Genomic DNA, 17,991 nt, shown 5'->3' on the forward strand with positions numbered 1-17,991 from the left:
CCTCTTTGCCTCTCCTCCTCCTCCTCCTCCTCTTTGCCTCTTCTCCTCCTCCTCCTCTTTGCCTCTTCTTCTCCTCCTCCTCCTCTTTGCCTCTTCTCCTCTTCCTCCTCCTCCTCCTCCTCCTCCTCCTTCTCCTCCTCCTCCCGGGTCTCCTCCTTACTCCACCCTGGGGCGCTCAGCCTCAGCTCTCCAGGGATCAGTGCCTCTGCCCCGGGGCGTGTGGGGGGCCTGTACACTGGGGGAGCACGGTCGAGAGGAGGAGCGGAGAGAAAGTGGGGGTGCCCCGGATGCGTGCGGAGTGCGGTGGGGTGATGGGGGGGGTGAGTACCCAGAGTAAGGAAGATGGACCGGCTGGGGGCCGGGGAGGGGGTGTGGATGCAGAGCTGTCCTGCGCTCCTTGCCCTGGTCCTCCCCAGAGCAGACCAGGGCCGGGACTATGGGAAGTGATGGGGTGTCTGGAGGTGGATATGGAGAGCGCTGATTGCCCTCTGAAACTTTTGCTAGGTCACCTTTTTCTTTGTTAAGGGGGACCCACGCAGGCACCCACTTCGCTCCTGCTCCCACAGCACCCTCTCTTCGCCCCAGGCAGGCCCCCCCCCGCATGCCCTCTCCTGATCCCCACCCTTCCCCACCCCCACCTACTTGCACCCATCCCGGCCCTCCCCCCCCTCACTCCATCGCCTTTTAGCGTCCACAAGCCCGTGCCCCAGCGACCTGTCACTGTCTCTCGCTCAGCAGATGCGCTCCCCATCTCCGTCGAGGGCTTTGCCCCGTCGAGCTGTAGGGACCTGGGTTATTAAAGTCTGCACACACTAGGAAATGGACTCACTCGGGTGGCTCACCGCCCGGTCCACCTTCTGTTTACTTTGGCCACGTGGACTGCGCAGGGGAGGGCAGCTGGCCCATCCAAGATGAGCTTCTCCCCACTGACCCTGGCTCTACCTCTCGCTAGTAAGAACCGAATCTGCACTTTCAGATGCCCAATTGTCTCCTGCAAGTTCCTCTGCTTCGAAGACATTTCCAAGTGGACCGTTCGGTATTGGAGAAGCTATTCTGTAAAGAGCAGAATTCCGAATGGCTGACCTGGGTGTGCTGACATTGGAGGGGGCGGGGGTGGGTTCTGTTCGCCCTTTCATGAAGTTTTTCTAGGGCGGAATAGTTCTGCTCGCTTTCCTGATCATTACCATTTTGTTTGGAAGATGAGGTAAAGAACAAAGCTCTTAGGAATCTTAGCAGGTAGCAGTGTTTAGCATATACCCCCCTCTCCCTTGAAGAAGTCCTCACACGGCTGAGTTTTTAAATAGATAATTTAAGGATATCTTTGGTGGAATCCCAATAACCCTAACACCAATTGGACCGTGTATAGCCCATCCCTGGAAAGGGCACTCCTCTAATTTCCTTAGATATGAGACCTTGCCGGGTGCTGGTAGCCCAAGCCTGTAATTCTAACTACTCAGAAGCCTGAGGCCTGAGGATCACAGTTCAAAGCCAGCCCCAGCAGAAAAGTCTATGTGCTCTTATCTCCAATAAACAACAACAACAAAAATTGCTGCAAGTGGAGCTGTGGCTCAAGTGTTAGAAGGCTAGCCTTCAGCAAAACAAATCAGGGATTGTGCAAATTGGTTCAAGCCCCAGGATGGGCATGGAAAGAGAGACAGAAAGAAAAAAGAAAAGAAGGAGGAAAGAAAAGAGTAGAATAAGAAATGAGGCCTAGCGTGGGGCTGGGTGGAGCACACCTGTAGTCTGAGCTACTACAGAGGTCTACACAGGAGAATCCCTTGACTCCAGGAGCTCTGGGGCAGCATAGGTAACATAGCAAGAGCTCATCTTCTGAAAAAAAGGTACGAGTGGGGAAAGATGGGTGAGAATATTGTAAGGGGTGTCGTTGATTGATAGGCATTGTACTTATAATCTGACTTGTAGAAATGAAACACCTTTTCACAACTACTTACTAAAAATATAATAATAAAAGAAAGAAAAAGGCCAGGTGCTGATGGCTTATATCTATCTATTCCGGAGGCCAAAATTGAGCAATACAGTTTGAAGTCAGACTAAGCAGGAAAGTTCCTAAGACTCTTTCCTCCAATTAGCAAGCAAAAAAGCTGAAAATGGATCTGTGGCTCAAGTGGAGAGTGCCAGCCTTGAGTGGAAAAGCAAAGGGACAGTGCCCAGGCCCAGCGTTCAAACATACACATAACAACACACATAAACAAAAGAAAAGGAATAGACCTCATGATTTTATGAAATCAATTTTTTTCCTTTGCAAAGTGTTTTTAAAAAAAGACTCCCTTTCTGTGTTACATTGTTACCAAGAAGGCTGTCTCAAGTACTTTGTAATGAAACATTGTATATTCAACTTGGAAACAATCTTATTTTCGGATCTCTGTAGACTGTTTTGCCCCAAGCAAAACTATTTTTCCCTAACCATTTTATCTAGACTTGGATTTTCATCACCTCTAGCTGTTCACTAGTGTGCTATTACGGTCTTAATAATATTTTTTCCCCCAGGGCAGAGCCTGGACACTTCCTGAGCTACTTTTGCTCAAGGCTAGCACTCTACCACTTGAGCCACAGCACCACCTCTGGCTTTTTGTGTGTATGTGGTACTGAGGAATGGAACCCAGGGCTTCGTGCCCACTAGGCGAGCACTCTACCACTAATCCACACACCCAGCCCTAATAGTTGTTAATGCATCTTTTCTTTTTTGCAGTAGCAGGGCCTTACATTCTGTTTAACACTTTACACTCTTAAGACATAGGCCACACACCTTACCTCCTTCCCCTGGCCTTGTCCCTTTCCCTTGCCCTTTCTTAATGAACTTTTTTGTTATTTTCCAGTAGTGGGGCTTAAACTAAGGAACAGGATACTGTCCTTTAGCTTTCTCACTCAAAGGTGGTGCTTCATTGCTCTTGAGAAAGTCTCATGGACAATTTGAGGTACATTTATTTTATTTTATTTTATTTTTTGTCAGTACTGGGGCTTGAATTCAGGGTCTGGGTACTGTCCCTGAACTTCTTTTTTTTTTTTTTTTTTGATCCGGTCGTGGGGCCTGAACTCTGGGCCTGGGCGCTGTCCCTCAGCTCAAGGCTAGCGCTCTACCACTTGAGCCACAGCGCCACTTCCGGCTTTTTTCTTTTTGCTTATGTGGTGCTGAGGATTGAACTCAGGGCCTCATGCATGCAAGGCAAGCGCTTTACCACTGAGCCACCTTCCCAGCCCCTGTCCCTGAACTTCTTTTGCTCAAGGCTAGCACTCTACTACTTGAGCCACAGTGCCACGTCTGGCCTCTTCTGTCTATGTAATACTGAAGAATTGAACCCAGGGCTTCATGCATGCTAGGCAAGCACTCTACCACTGAGCTACCTTCCCAGCCTGAGGTACATTTAAACATAAGCTGTTTGAAGATTCTTTGTGATTTATTTTCCAGTTCTAAGGAACAAAGTTCTCCAAAGATCACAGTGTCCATTTATGTAGCAAACAGGATTGCAGAGATATTGACAGCTCAGCTGTTGATCTGAACTGAGTGAATCTTGACTCCATCTCTTCCTGTGTGACTTTGACCCTGCTCTTTAGCTCTGTTTCAATTCTTCATCTGATATAGCCCCTCTTACACAAGGGTTATTATCAGGACTCAGATTCCAGGTAAAGCTCTAGATAGATTACTCAGGCTCTGTAACAAACCTTATACTTCTGACTGACTACAGGAATATATATACATATAATTGTGTGGTTTTCAATGCTTAATACACAGACAATGCCATACTCAAATGTATTTGATAGAAGTAACTATGTTCCTTTAGTTGATTTATTTTAGAATTGGGTAAATTATTTTTAAGGTCATCTTCTGAGTTCATATTTCAAAACCTCTCTTTTAGCCAGGTGAGAGTGGCTCATGCCTGTAATCCTAGTAGCTAACACAGGAGGTTGAGATTTGAAGATCATAGTCCAAAGCCAGCCTGGGCAGGAAGGCCCATGAAACTCTTATCTCCAATTAACAAGCAAAAAGCCAGGAGTGGAAATATGATTCAAGTGATAGAGCACTAGCCTTGGGCAAAAACAAAACAAAACAAAAAAGCAAGCAAACAAACAAACAAAAAACTCAATGACAAAGCCCAGGCCCTAAGTTTAAGCCCCAGGACCAGCACATACACACAAAAAACTCTCTCCTGTCCCCCATTTTCCCTCCCCCTTTCAGTTGTGACAGGTGGTTCTTGTCTTTCTGGAATCATACTTGGCTTGCAGTTGGTTTTGCAACAGGCTCTGAACATCTCCGTGCCAAGTTCTTTCTTTGCACCCCACCCCACCCTTAACCACCATGACATTCGTTAATTTAAAAGAAAATAAGTTATTCTTCTTGACTACTGTGACTTCTCACAAAGAGACATAAAATTCTACAGGTCTTCAAGTGTGAATGAAATATTTGTCATATTTCGGTGTTTTTATCTAAAAAAAACTTTGCTCTTATTCCTATGAAAAAAGTAGAATCTAGTGTACATAATCCGTTGTTTACTAGACACGAGTTCACATTTGAATGAGTAGTTCAGAGACAGCTTTTGTTCATGATATGCATGCTTAAGATTCCTCTTCCTATAGGTGTGGATAATTTACACTTTAAAAATAATTTTGTTTTTAACAAGTCAATTGTTAGCAAATTCCTTACCTTTCATTCCCCCCCCCCCTACACACACCATCACACTACAAATAAGAGCATTGCTTGCACAAAGAAATCCTTGCTTCCTTAACAGAAAAAAGACTAATAGAATAAGTCCCACGACATGCTAGTCAGGGTAAGAAAATTGACTTGATTGGCTGGGGCACCTGCTAGTCTAACTCAGTTGCTCAGTCTCTAAGCCTCTTAGGGTGGAGACAGCTTCCTGTGTCTGCTGCTGTCCATTAAGGAGTTGATAGAAGTTTGCTTTACAGTGCCTTAAAAAAAACAACTTATACACATGTATACATGTATACGTAAATACACACACACACACACACACACACACACACACATCAACAAGAACAAAAACTGGGTATGTTCTATTTGCTCCCAACCTGCAGAATAGGACATTTTCTTTAGGAAACTGATTTTTCCCTTGAACAGAAAGAATGGTTACATACTGCTTTGAAAGAATTATGGTGACTTAACAAAGCATTTTATTATAGTCTGTTGTTTTCCATTTCTGGAAGCATATATCTGAAAGGTAACTTGATTAAAAAAAAATCCCTGCATACTCAGAGAACAATTGACCTTCAAATAGCACAGCTTGCATTGCTAGGAGGAAGCTTTCTTCTTCCTTTTATTTGATGACATTACTGCATAGGAGGAGAAAGTCCGTATTTAAATTAGCATAGATAGGGTGCTAATTTAAAGAAATCTTTGACACATGAAATACTTAAGATAAAGTCCATTAGTCATGATATGAATTATTGTTAACAATTATTGCATAATATTGCATAAAGCCAGGAATCATATTATGAGGCCCTTAATAGTTTCCTGTCTTTTTCTTTTCTTTCTCTTTCTTTCATTCTTTCCTTCCTTCCTTCCTTCTTTTTTCTTTGTCAATGGTGGAGCTTGAACTCAGGGCCTGAGTGCTGTCCTTGAGCTTTTCTCCTCAAGGATAGTACTCTACCACTTTGAACTGCAGCACAACTTCCTATTTTCTGATGGTTAATAAGAGATAAGAGTCTCAGGAACTTTGCTGACCAGGCTGGTTTCAAACCTCTATTCTCAGATCTCAGTTTCCTGAGTAGTTAGGATTACCGGTCTGAGCTATGCGGTACCAGGCTAAGCTCGTTTCTTTCTATTTTTCTTTCTTTTTCTTTTTGCCAGTCCTGGGGCTTGAACTCAGGGCCTGAGTGCTGTCCCTGAGCTTCTTTTTCTCAAGGCTAGCACTCTACCACTTGAGCCACAGTGTTACTTCTGGCTTTTTCTGTGTATGTGGTACTGAGGAATTGAACCCAGGGCTTCATGCATGCTACACAAGCACTCTACCACTAAGCCACATTCCCGGTCCTCTAGGCTCTTTTCTTAATATGATTTGTATTTACTTTTTCATAAATTTATTTGATTGGGTTATTTATTTATTTTGGTGCTAGACCTGGGGCTTGAACTCAGGGCCTGAGCACTGTCCCTGAGGTTCTTTTTGCTCAAGGCTAGTACTATACCACTTGAGCCACAGCTCCATTTCTGGTTTTTCTCAGTAGTTTATTGGACATAAGAATCTCCTGGACTTTCCTGCCTGTGCTGCCTTCAAACCATGATCCTCAGATCTCAGCCTCCTGACTAGCTAGGATTATAGGCATGGGCCACTGACACCTGGGCTAATTTGAAAATTTCTAAGGAACAAATATAAATAATGTAATAGTAAATTACTGAAATCAAGAGCTATTTAATATATACTAATTTAAAATGAAATGAGATGTAACTCAAAAGTTTAATCCTGTTATGGTTTTGCCATAGGTGTCATAAAGAGAATATCAGGATCATGACTGGAATACACACTATGGAAATTCTTCCACAAGATAAGTTGCAAAGGCCAGCCTCCCACAATTTTGGGAATCTCTCTCCATGTAAATTCAGATTCTATTAATCTACTTTTCATTTGGATCCAACTTAGTAACTCAGTTACAAATCTCATTTTATTTTGAGAGGCTAATTTTTTTAACTTTTTTGTCTGGTGGGGTGGGGGATGGTTATTGTGTCTTGAACTCAGGTCCTCATGCTCTTACTTTGCTTTTTATGCTTTTATTTATTTATTTATTTGGGTCCTGTCATGGGGCCTGAACTCTGGGCCTGGGCGCTGTCCCTCAGCTCTTCAGCTCAAGGCTAGCACTCTTCCACTTGAGCCACGGTGCCACTTCCGGCTTTTTTCTTTTTGCTTATGTGGTGCAGAGGAGTCGAATCCAGGGCCTCAGGCATGCAAGGCAAGCGCTCTACACTGAGCCACCTTCCCAGCCCTGCTTTTTATGCTTAAGGCTGGCCCTCTACCATTTAAGCCACATATGTACTCTGTTTTTTGTTGTTGTTGTTGTTTTGCTGATTCACTGGAATTAAGAGTTTTGTGGATTTGTCTGCCCAGGCTGGCTTTAAACCATGATCCTCAGATCTTAGACTCCTGATCAGTTAGGATTACAGGTATGAGCCACTGGTGCCCATCTCCAAGTTTTCAACTTTAGTTAGAAACTTCAATAGTTAAAAAAAAAAAACAGCTACACACACACACACACACATTCAGGTTCATGTCAATTTTTCTCACTATTATTACTATTCAATGATATAAGAATCCTCCAGTTGGGCTGGGAATGTGGCTTGAGGGTAGAGTGCTTGCCTAGCATGCAGGAAGCCCTAGGTTTGATTTCTCAATACCACATAAACAGAAAAAGCCAGAAGTGGCACTGTGGCTCAAGTATAGAGTGCTAGCCTTGAGCAAAAGAAGCTCAGTGATAGTGCCTAGGCCCTGAGTTCAAGCCCCTGGACAAAAAGAAAGAAAGAAAGAAAGAGGATGAAGGAAGAAAGAAAGAGAAAAAGAGAAAAGGAAAAGAAGAAAAAAGAAAAGAAAAGAATCCTCCTTTCAAAACTCAGATTAAGGGCAGGTGCTGGCAGCTCACGCCTGTAATCCTAGCCACTCTGGAGGCTGAGATCTGAGGACCATGCTTCAAAGCCAGCACAGGCAGAACAGTCTGTGAGACCCTTATCTCGAATATGCTGCCAGAAAAGCAGAAGTGACACTGTAGCTTCAAGTGGTAGAGCTCTAGCTTTGAGCTGAAGAGCTGAGGGACAGCGCCCAGGCCCAGAGTTCAAGCTACATAACTGACAAAAACAAACAAACAAAACAACAACAATAAAACCTCAACTTAATTTTGTTTTCCAGTCCTGGGGGCCTGGGTATTGTCCCTGAACTTCTTTTGCTCAAGGCTAGCACTCTACCACTTGAGCCACAGCACTACTTCTGGCCTTTTCTGTTTATGTGGTACTGAGTAATGGAACCCAGGGCTTCATGCATGCTAGGCAAGCACTCTACCACTGTCACATTCCCAGCCCAGATTAATTTTTCAATGATTCTTTGCAACTTAAAAAAACAAACAAACCTCAATGGGAGGAAAAAATGGGGAGAGAAAAAGAGGGAGTGACATTGTCTAAAAATAAATGTAAATGTACTCTTCACTTGTCTTATGAAACTGTAACCCCTTTGTGCATCACATTTATTTATTTACTGTCAGCCATGCAGCTTGAACTCTGGGCCTGGGCACTGTCCCTCAGCTTTTCAGCTCAAGGCTAGCGCTCTACCACTTGAGCCACAGCGCCACTTCCCGTTTTCTGAGTGGTTTATTGGAGATCAGAGTCTCATGGACTTTCCTGCCTTGGCTGGCTTTCTACTGCGATCCTCAGATCTCAGCCTCCTGAATAGCTAGGATGAATGGTGTGAGCCACTGGTGCCTGGCTGTATATCACTTTTATAATAATAATTACAAAAAAAACACTCAAACCAGGCACTGTGGTTTACACTTGTCATCTCCAAGTAACCACTAAAAAGGTGTCCCATAGTGGTAGAGTGTATTGTTAAGCAAAAGTGCTTAGGAACAGAGCCCAGCCCTGAGTTCAAGCCCCAGGATACCACCCCCCCCACCCTACCCCCATCCCCACCAACAAACCTTAGTATCTTCATTTACCTTTTCTTAGCATTCTGAAGACAATTGTTATTTGTGAACTATGAGCTGTGCACCAAAGCATTGAGATAATTGTCTTACATTGATTATTTAATGTTAGTTTAATGCTTATTACAACCAAGAAAGGCAGGTAATATCTTACTGAGAATTAATGGGTTGGTAACATAGTTGGGCTTAGAGAACTGGAATGCTTGTTTAAATCCAGGTTTGTCTGACTCTTAAGTGCCTGGCTTTTCAGGTTACTCTACTGTCTCCTAGGGGGCCCATATGTAGACATTCATGTTTGCCCAATCTTTATTTTTCCACACTATACTCAGCCATATATATCACAGGGCTTGAACTAAAGGCTTGGATGCTGATCCCTGAGCTTTTGTGCTCAAGGCTAGTACTCTACCACTTTGAGCCACAGCTCCACTTTCAGTTTTAGGTGGTTTATTGGAGATAAGAGTCTCATGATGGGGGTCGGGGAATGGGGGGGTGGGGGGGTGGGAAGTTGGCTCAGTGATAGAGTGCTTGCCTTGCATGCCTGAGGCCCTGGGATCAATTCCTGAGCACCACATAAGCAAAAAGAAAAAAGCCAGAAGTGGTACTGTGGCTCAAGTGGTAGAGTGCTAGCCTTGAGCTGAAGAGCTGAAGAGCATGATGGGCTGGATGCTGGTGGCTCATGCCTGTAATCCTAGCTAGTGAGGAGGCTGAGATTTGAGGATCACGGTTCAAATCCAGCTCAGGCAAGGAAAGTCTGTGAGACTCTTATCTCCAATAAACCACTAGAAAACTGGAAGTGGCACTGTGGCTCAAGTGGTAGAGTGCTTGCCTTGAGCTGAAGAGCTGAGGGATAGTGCCCAGGCCGAGTTCAAGCCCCATGACTGACAAAAAAAAAAAAAAGAGTCTCATGACATTTCCTGCCTGGCTGTCTTTGAACCACCATCTTCAGATCTTAGACTCCTGAGTATTTAGTATTACAACTTGAGCCACTAGTGCCCAGCCAATTTGTATATTTAAAGCAATAATGTGTGTGTGTGTGTGTGTCCATGTGGTTTTACTAATCATGTTTTCTTTCCTTTCCTTCCTCTTTCCTCTCTCCCTTCCTTCCTCCCTCTCTTCCTTCTTGCCTCCCTTCCTTCTTGCCTCCTTCCTTCCTTTCCTTTCCTTCCCTTCCTTCCTTCCTTCCTTCCTTCCTTCCTTCCTTCCTTCCTTCCTTCCTTCCTGCCTTTTCTTTATCATTTTTTAAAATCTTTTTTTAAGGACAAGTTTTCACATGTCTTCCAGGCTGGTTTCTAACTCTTGGCTCTCCTGTTTCAGCCTCCCTAGTGCTGGGATTACAGGCATGCATCACCTTCTTCATCCTCTCTGATGAGCAAATGAAACAGCACCTGTGTCAGCAATTCTGGCAAGGAGGGTGAGGAGAGTCCCATCATCTTCCTGGGAATGTAGCCAGCTGCATTAAAATGCCTCTTATGCTCCTTGCTTTGGTCAGAAATCACAAAGGGAATGAATTTCTTTTCTTTTCTTTTTTTGTCAGTCCTGGAGCTTGAACTCAAGGTCTGGGCACTGTCTCTGAGCTTCTTTTGCTCAAGGCTAGCACTCTACCACTTGAGCCACAGTACCACTTCTGGCCCTTTCTGTTAATGTAGTATTGAAGAATCCAACCCAGGGCTTCATGCATGTTAAGCAAGCACTCTACCACTAAGCTACATTCCCAGCTCAAGGGAATGAATTTCATTTTAGCCACTGTCCCTTACCTTGGTGGTGGATAAAAGACAGAAGTGGACCTTTAATCAGCTTCTGACTTCCATGAATGACTTGAGAGTTTCCTTCTACCAAGCAAAGGAAGTTGATAGGTGGAAAGAGCGCCACCTACTGAAATTGCTGAAAGGACATGGGTCTTTGGGGACAATATATACTCAAATGGTTTAGGCAACGATCCTTCCAATTGGGAAGGCAAAGCAGAATCACCTAAGTGTTCCAATCATCTAGCCTCAGTTTCCTGTGGAGAGTTCTCACAGGTCTGGTGTGTGGTTAGAGTAATGCCATGATTCAAAGGATTTGCAGTGTGATGTCTAAGTGCACAGGAGTCACTGGGATAGATGGATGTGAAATACAATAAAAACACTGTGAGTTCAGACTTATTCTTCATAGCTAATAGGCACACTGTTTTCATTTACAGACCATCCGCAGGGAAGAGGCAAGATTGTGTGTCTGTGTGTGATGGGGCCTCTCCTATCTTTGGAAAAGCTCTAGCAAAAGTGCATGTGATCCTCTTGGGGGATTTTCAGCTTTATTCAATCCTTTTGCATCCTGGTGCAATGGTTAAAACAAGCTCATGAAAAGAATCATCAAGGAACAGATCAATAATTAATAGGTAAAGGATGACTTGTCTTGATGAAGAGGAAAAGTTTAGAGGAAAGGTAATGGCAAGTCTGATATCCTGAGGTGGTACAGAATAAAGAATGTTGGAAGTTGCCTGAGTCCAATGTGCAAAATGTTCTGGGATACATATTCTCATGGGAAAATTCTATTTTTTTTTTTTGGTCCGGTCATGGGGCCTGAACTCTGGGCCTGGACGCTGTCCCTCAGCTCTTCAGCTCAAGGCCAGCGCTCTACCACTTGAGCCACGGCACCACTTCCGGTTTTTTCTTTTTTGTTTATGTGGTGCTGAGGAATCGAACCCAGGGCCTCGTGTATGCAAGGCAAGCGCTCTACCACTGAGCCACCTTCTCAGCCCGGAAAATTCTATTGATTGAAGTATTTGTTTTGTGTTTGTGCTGGGGCTTGATCTCAGGGCCTGGGTACTGTCCCTTAGCTTTTTAGCTCAAAGCTAGTATTCTGACACTTTCACCATAACTCCTTTTCTGGATTTTGTTGGTTCATGGGAGATAAGAGTCTCACAGACTTTCCTGCCTGGGCTAATTTAAAACCACATTATTCAGATCTCAGTCTCCTGAGTAGGATTTGATTGAGTTTTTTCTAAACATTTAAAAAACCATTCCTGTAATTCTAGCAATGAGACAAGTTGAATAGAATTTCTTTCTCCAAAATAATGTCAGGCAATAGTTTATGAATGTATGATATGGTATTGGGCAAAATATGAATGCTGATTTTTCCCATGGAAAGTAGAGCTATACAGGCTACCGTAATTGTACTCAACCTCCCCCCATGAGCTAAATTATTTCCTTTCCTACAGGTACCCTAAATGGAGTAGAAAGAAAAATAGAAAAGGAAGTAGAATACCCATTGTTTGATAGCCAGCTTAGAGAGCTATGTGTAGAAATGTAATAAGATCTGACTCAGTGCCAAGCAGACTCCATGGGGGCATGAGAGGCCAAGTAGCTCCCTACCCAGGGGTGAACTATCACCTCTGTTTAATTGTTTTCTCATTTTATATCATTCATTTCAAGCCCCCTCTTGATCTGTCAGTAATTAGGCCTGCCTCTAAGAACACCGGTTGATGGGCAGCTGACTGCTTTGCATTTCACAATGATTCTTATCTTCCAAAGGATAGATTCTCTTCCAACAGTGGCCACAAACTGTAAGTTCCTGAGAATAGTGCTAGTGTAGAAGGTGGAAAGAAACATATATATGCATAAATTAAATCATTAAAATTATACCCTTTCCCTGCAGAGCATTTCAGAGATAGTCCCTAGACTTTCACCTGCCCAAAGTCTTCAGTCATCAGCTTTATTTACACTGGGTGGAGAGATGTGGAGATGGATGTAAGGACTGTTGGAAATGGGAGTGTGTAGCCTAGGTTGGCTTCCTGTAGATATTATGGGTTGTGATGGTTTACTTTAAGGAAAGATTCTTTCCTGAATCTCTTTAAATCCTAAAATGCCAAAAGGCTCTGTTTCCTAGAGACCAAAAGCTAGAAAAGTCTCTCCTGACAAAAATTTGAGAAAGGAAAAATGAAACATTAATTTGAGCCAGATGTGACAGCTCACACCTATATTTCTAGCTACTCAGGAAGCTGATAGTTAGAGGACCGAGGTTCAAAACCAGCCCAGGCAGAAAAGAGATTCTATTTCGAATGAACCAGTGAATTGCATGGCCCAAAGTGTAACTCAAGTGGGAGAGCATCAGTCATAAACAATACGCAAGTGTGAGGTTCTGAGTTCAAATCCTAGCAACCTGCCAAAATATAAACGCATGAAGTCTTAGGGATATAGAGCATTTGCCTAGCAGGTCAGAAGCCCTGGGTTTTATCCTCAGCACCACTGATTAAAAACTCAGAAAGAGAAACTAATAAAAGAATATTGACTATACTTATTGAGAATATGGTTCTTGCTATAAGCAAGTGGCAGTGAACAGAATTGCAGTCTAGACTCTGCTGATAACAACAGCTCACCAAAAGATTCCCTTTAAAAATTTTATTGTTATTTTAAATGTGATGTACAGAGGGGTGACAGTTATAAATCAAGTAAAAATTGCATTTCTTTTTAGACAATGGCACCCTCCCTCATTCTCTCCCAGTTTTTTTCCCTCCCACAAGTTGTATAGTTCATTTTCTGCAGAGTATAACCCTTCTTTTTCCCTCCTTTTCTCTTTCTTTTGCCAGGGCCTGGGCATCGTCCCTGAGGCTAGTACTCTACCACTTGAGCCACAGCACCATTTCCAGCTTTTTCTGCTTATGTGGTACTGAGGAAGCGAATTCAGGGCTCCATGCGTGGTAGGCAAGCACTCTACCACTAAGCCACATTCCTAGCCTCTTTTATCCCTTTTCATCTTAATGTACTAGTTAAGAGTTCTATCGCTGTCTCAACAGTAATCTTTAAGACAAATAAGACTATTGTGATCCCTGCCTTACTGAATTTAGGGAACTGCATTAGGGAACATACATGTAACGCATGCATGCATATGCCAGAGAGACTAAGAGTTGTTTAGAGTTGCAGAGTGGATAATAGATACTCATACTCAAGTCTTCTGCAGTATTCACCCCACAAACCAAATGGAAACAAAGAAGCCGGCTTTAATGACTTCCTGCTACGCTGGAAGTGCTTTCATAGTGACATTGTATCTTAGATTGATACTGTGTCACTCCTTGCCTATGAACCCAGCAGACAATGTTACAATGTTGCACCATGGCGGGGAGGGGGGGGGGGCCCTCAGGAAAAGTATGCTTAGTGTAGTGTATTTATTATTATTATCATTGTTGTTGTTATGTTGTTGTACACAGGGGCTATAATTCCATTAGTCAGATTATATATACAATCGTTCTTTGGTCAACATTACCCCTTCTTTCATTCTCCCCATTTTTTAAATCTTGTGTGTGTGTGTGTGTGTGTGTGTGTGTGTGTGTGCCAGCACTGGAGTTTGAACTCATGGCTTAGGTGCTTTACCTTAACTTTTTTTTACACCGGACTGATGCTGTAGTACTTGAGCTACAGCCCCACTTCTGTCTATATACTCATTAATTGGAAAAGAGTCTCATGGATTTTTTTTAACCTGAATTAATTTGAACTTTGATCATTAGGTCTCAACTTCTAGAATTACAGGCATGAACCACTGGCCCCAGCCTAGTTGGAATGTTTTGAATTTCTTTATATGTAGTATGGAGGAAGGAGAGCATGATAGAAAGAATGAAACGATGATGCATTGGACCCATAAGTTAACATATTGAGGAAAAACTCTTTTGTGCAACTATTTAAGGATAATAAAAGACTTCTTAAAAAGGTAGGTTACAAATTGGAAGAAGGACACAGTGTAACAAAGGACTTGAAATAAATGAAAACTAATCTAATCAGAACACTGATGAAACCTGAAACACTTTAGAAATGAAGGCTGTTGAGTCTCATTTTCCATTGAAGACTTGCGGCTTGATTCTGAATGTTTAATTTATCATGGCTTATGGTGATGTGTTGAGAAGCTAATGTGTCACATGAGTTTCAGTTCCCATATTGACCAGTCAGTCCAGGCCCATGATCACAAACTGCGTCATCTATCATGAGGGCTGTGTTCTGGAAAGCTCATAATGCAGAAGCATCTGGAAATACCACGATGTGACATCTCTCAGCAGGTGGGACAAGAGCAGCATGCCTGCATGCCATTTTTATTTCATGTTAGAGGTGGAATTTCCATGTTCTGTTTTCTTGGTCTTATTCTATACTTAAAACTCAATTTCTGTGGTGATAGCTCATGGAAGAATTTTCTCTTTGATATGCCCCTTATTTATGTATTCTCTCATTCAGGGAGCTAACAGAGAACAAACTGGGTGCCCCTGCCCTCACAGCTCTTAGGTTTAAGTGAGAAAACTGGACATGTGAACAGGGAATTGCAAAACATTCTATGTGTTGGGAAGAGAAGCGTGCTGGTATGCCATGGGGAAAGGTGTTGAACTCACACTTGGAGCCTCAGGAAAAGACTGCCTAGGGAAGAACTCTTAGTCAGAGACCTTCCTACTAAACACTGATTTAGACCCATCAGAAAGGCAGAGAAGTCTTTTTTTTTGGGGGGGGGGGAGGTTGGGGAGGAGAAGAAAGGGAGTTGGTCATGGGGCTTGCACTCAGGGTCCTGGGGCACTGTTCCTGAGCTTTTCTGCTACCTCTCTTCCACTTCAAGCCACAGCACCACTTCCTACTTTCTGGAGATAGGAGTATTAATTGGAGACATGAGTCTCAAGGACTTTACTGCAGGCTTCACACCATGACCTTCAGACCCTTAGCTTCCTGAGTAGCTAGGATGATAGGTGTGAGCCACCTAACACCTTGCAAGAAGTCTCTTGAAGGGGAGAAAAAAAATAATAGTTAGGGCGCTGTCCCTCAGCTGTTTAGCTCACAGCGAGTGGAGAACAGGATATATTTGAAGACAGAAAATTCCAATTTCTATAGAGAACCAAGAGTGATGTTGGGTGCAGATGGCTCACTGTAGCTACTCAGGAGGCTGAGATTTGAGGACCACAGTTTTCATTTTTTTTTTTGGTCATGGGGCTTGAATTCTGGGCCTGGGCACTGTCCCTCAGTTCTTTAGCTCAGGGTGAGTGCTCTGCCACTTGAGCCACTGAGCCACTTCCAGCTTTTTCTGCTTATGTGGTGTTGAGGAATCGAACCCAGGGCCTCATGCATGCAAGGCAAACACTCTACCACTGAGCCACCTTCCCAGCCCAAGGATCACAGTTTGAAGCCAGTCCAGAGAGGAAAGTCCTTGACACTTCTTCAATTAACCAGCAAAAAAAGCCAGAAGTGAAGCTGTGGCTCAAGTGGTAGAGCACTAGTCTTAAGTGAAAAATGGTAAGAAGAAAATAACCTCATTTCATACCAAGAGAAGGGAAAAATGGAACTCCAGGAGAGAAACAGAAATTAAGGGAAAGAAAAATCTCCCCTCCCCCAAAGGAGGAAGGGAGCTGTGAATTTGATGTGGGAGCCAGATTCAGGAAAAACCTGGGGAGGGGTGGCACTGAATAGGGTCAGCAGCCAGAGCCACTGACTGCTTAGCTGTCACCATGCACAGAAATAAGAACCAGCCTGAAATTGGCAGCAAGAAACTCATTGAAAACTGGTAAAGTGAGCTTTACCAGTTTTGGTGAAGGAAGCCAGATTGCCCAAGGTTGATGGCTGAACAGGAACTGAGGATGTGGAAATGGTAAGTGGAGATAACAATTTAAAGAAGGCTAAAGAAAGGAGGAAGAGATAGCAGACTAATTGGGTGTGGGTCATGTGGGGTAAAAGAAAGGATTTTTTTTTAAAGATAAAGACTTGAAATTGTTTTCATGATAATGGCAGAAGACTAATTAAAGTGTGAGATTAGAGGGCAGAAAAGATTATTTTTGGGTGTGCTGGCAACTCCGGCCTTTAATTCTAGCTACTCTAGGGGCTGAGATCTGAGGATTAGGTTTGAAGCAGGCCTGGGAAGAAAATTCCACAAAATTCTTTTTTTTTTTTTTTTGGGGGTCCGGTCGTGGGGCCTGAACTCTGGGCCTGGGCACTGTCCCTCAGCTCTTCAGCTCAAGGCTAGTGCTCTACCACTTGAGCCACAGCACCACTTCCGGCTTTTTTCTTTTTGCTTATGTGGTGCTGAGAAATCGAACCCAGGGCCTCAAGCATGCAAGGCAAGCACTCTACCACTGAGCCACCTTCCCAGCCCCTCCACAAAATTCTTATCTCTAATTAACCATCAAAATGCCAGAAGTGGAGCTGTGGGTCAAGTGATAGAGTGCTAGACTTAAATGGAAAAGGCTAATGGAAAGTAGTAGCTAGGCCCTGAGTTCAAGTCCTGACACTGGCAGAAAAAAATTGTTTTCTCTAGGAAGTCATTTTAAAAAGAAGAAGAAGAAATCTCTCCAGAGATTTTCAACTACAAGTGTTAGAGCAATACTTAGGAGTTTTCCTTTAAACAATAAGCTTCTCAGATAATTCTGATATCTATCTTAGATAGATATTCAACAGTTGTTTTTTTTTTTTTTTGTCTGTTGGTCAGGGGTCTTGAACACTGAGCCTGGGTCTACCACTTAAGCCACAGCACCACTTCTGGTTTTCTGGTGGTTAATTGGAGATAAGAGTCTCATGGACTTTCTTGCCCTGGCTGGCTTTGAACTGCTATCCTCAGATCTCAGCCTACTGAGTAGCTAGCATTACAGGTGTGAGTCACGGCACTTGACAGTCAATAGTCCAGAAGCTGGACTTCACACTGATGCAACTTAAAAATAAAGAGGTGAAACAATGCAGGCAGGAAACCAGTGTATGCTAACACTGTACCACTTGAGCCACAGTGCCACTTCTGACTTTTTCTGCTTATGTGGTACTGAGGAATCGAACCCAGGGCCTCATGCATGCAAGGCAAGTGCTCTACCACTGAGCCAACTTCCCAGCCCAGTCTTTTTTGTTCTCTGTCTCTACATTCCTGGGGCTTGAACTCAGGTCCCTGGGCACTACCCCTGAGCATCTTTTTGCTCAAGGCTACCATTCTACCACTTTGAGCCACAGAACCACGTCTGGCTTTTTCTGTTCATGTGGTACTGAGGAATTGAACCCAGGGCTTCATGCATGCTAGGTAAGCACTCTACCACGAAGCCACATTCCTAGCCCTTGTCTTTGTTTTTGTTGTGTGTTACCTTTTTACCTCTAATATGTATTTGTGAAGAAAGAGGATGTTTCCTCTTTTGGTTTTGTTTGTAATTAGTTTATTTATTTGTCATTGAGAATTTATTTTCTTCCTGACTAGAAGAAAAGGACTGAAAGAAGAAAGTTGTGACCCGAAGCAAAGTTTCCTCCAGGGTCACACTGTTCATTTCAGGACAGGAAGTAGATGTCCCAATGAGGCCTAAGCTGCAAGACAGAAGCTGGACTTCCCACTGATGCAACTTAAAAATAAAGAGGTGAAACAATGCAGGCAGGAAACCAG

This window comes from Dipodomys ordii, unplaced genomic scaffold (genome assembly GCF_000151885.1).
Source record: "Dipodomys ordii isolate 6190 unplaced genomic scaffold, Dord_2.0 Scaffold70, whole genome shotgun sequence".
Lineage (NCBI taxonomy): Eukaryota > Metazoa > Chordata > Mammalia > Rodentia > Heteromyidae > Dipodomys > Dipodomys ordii.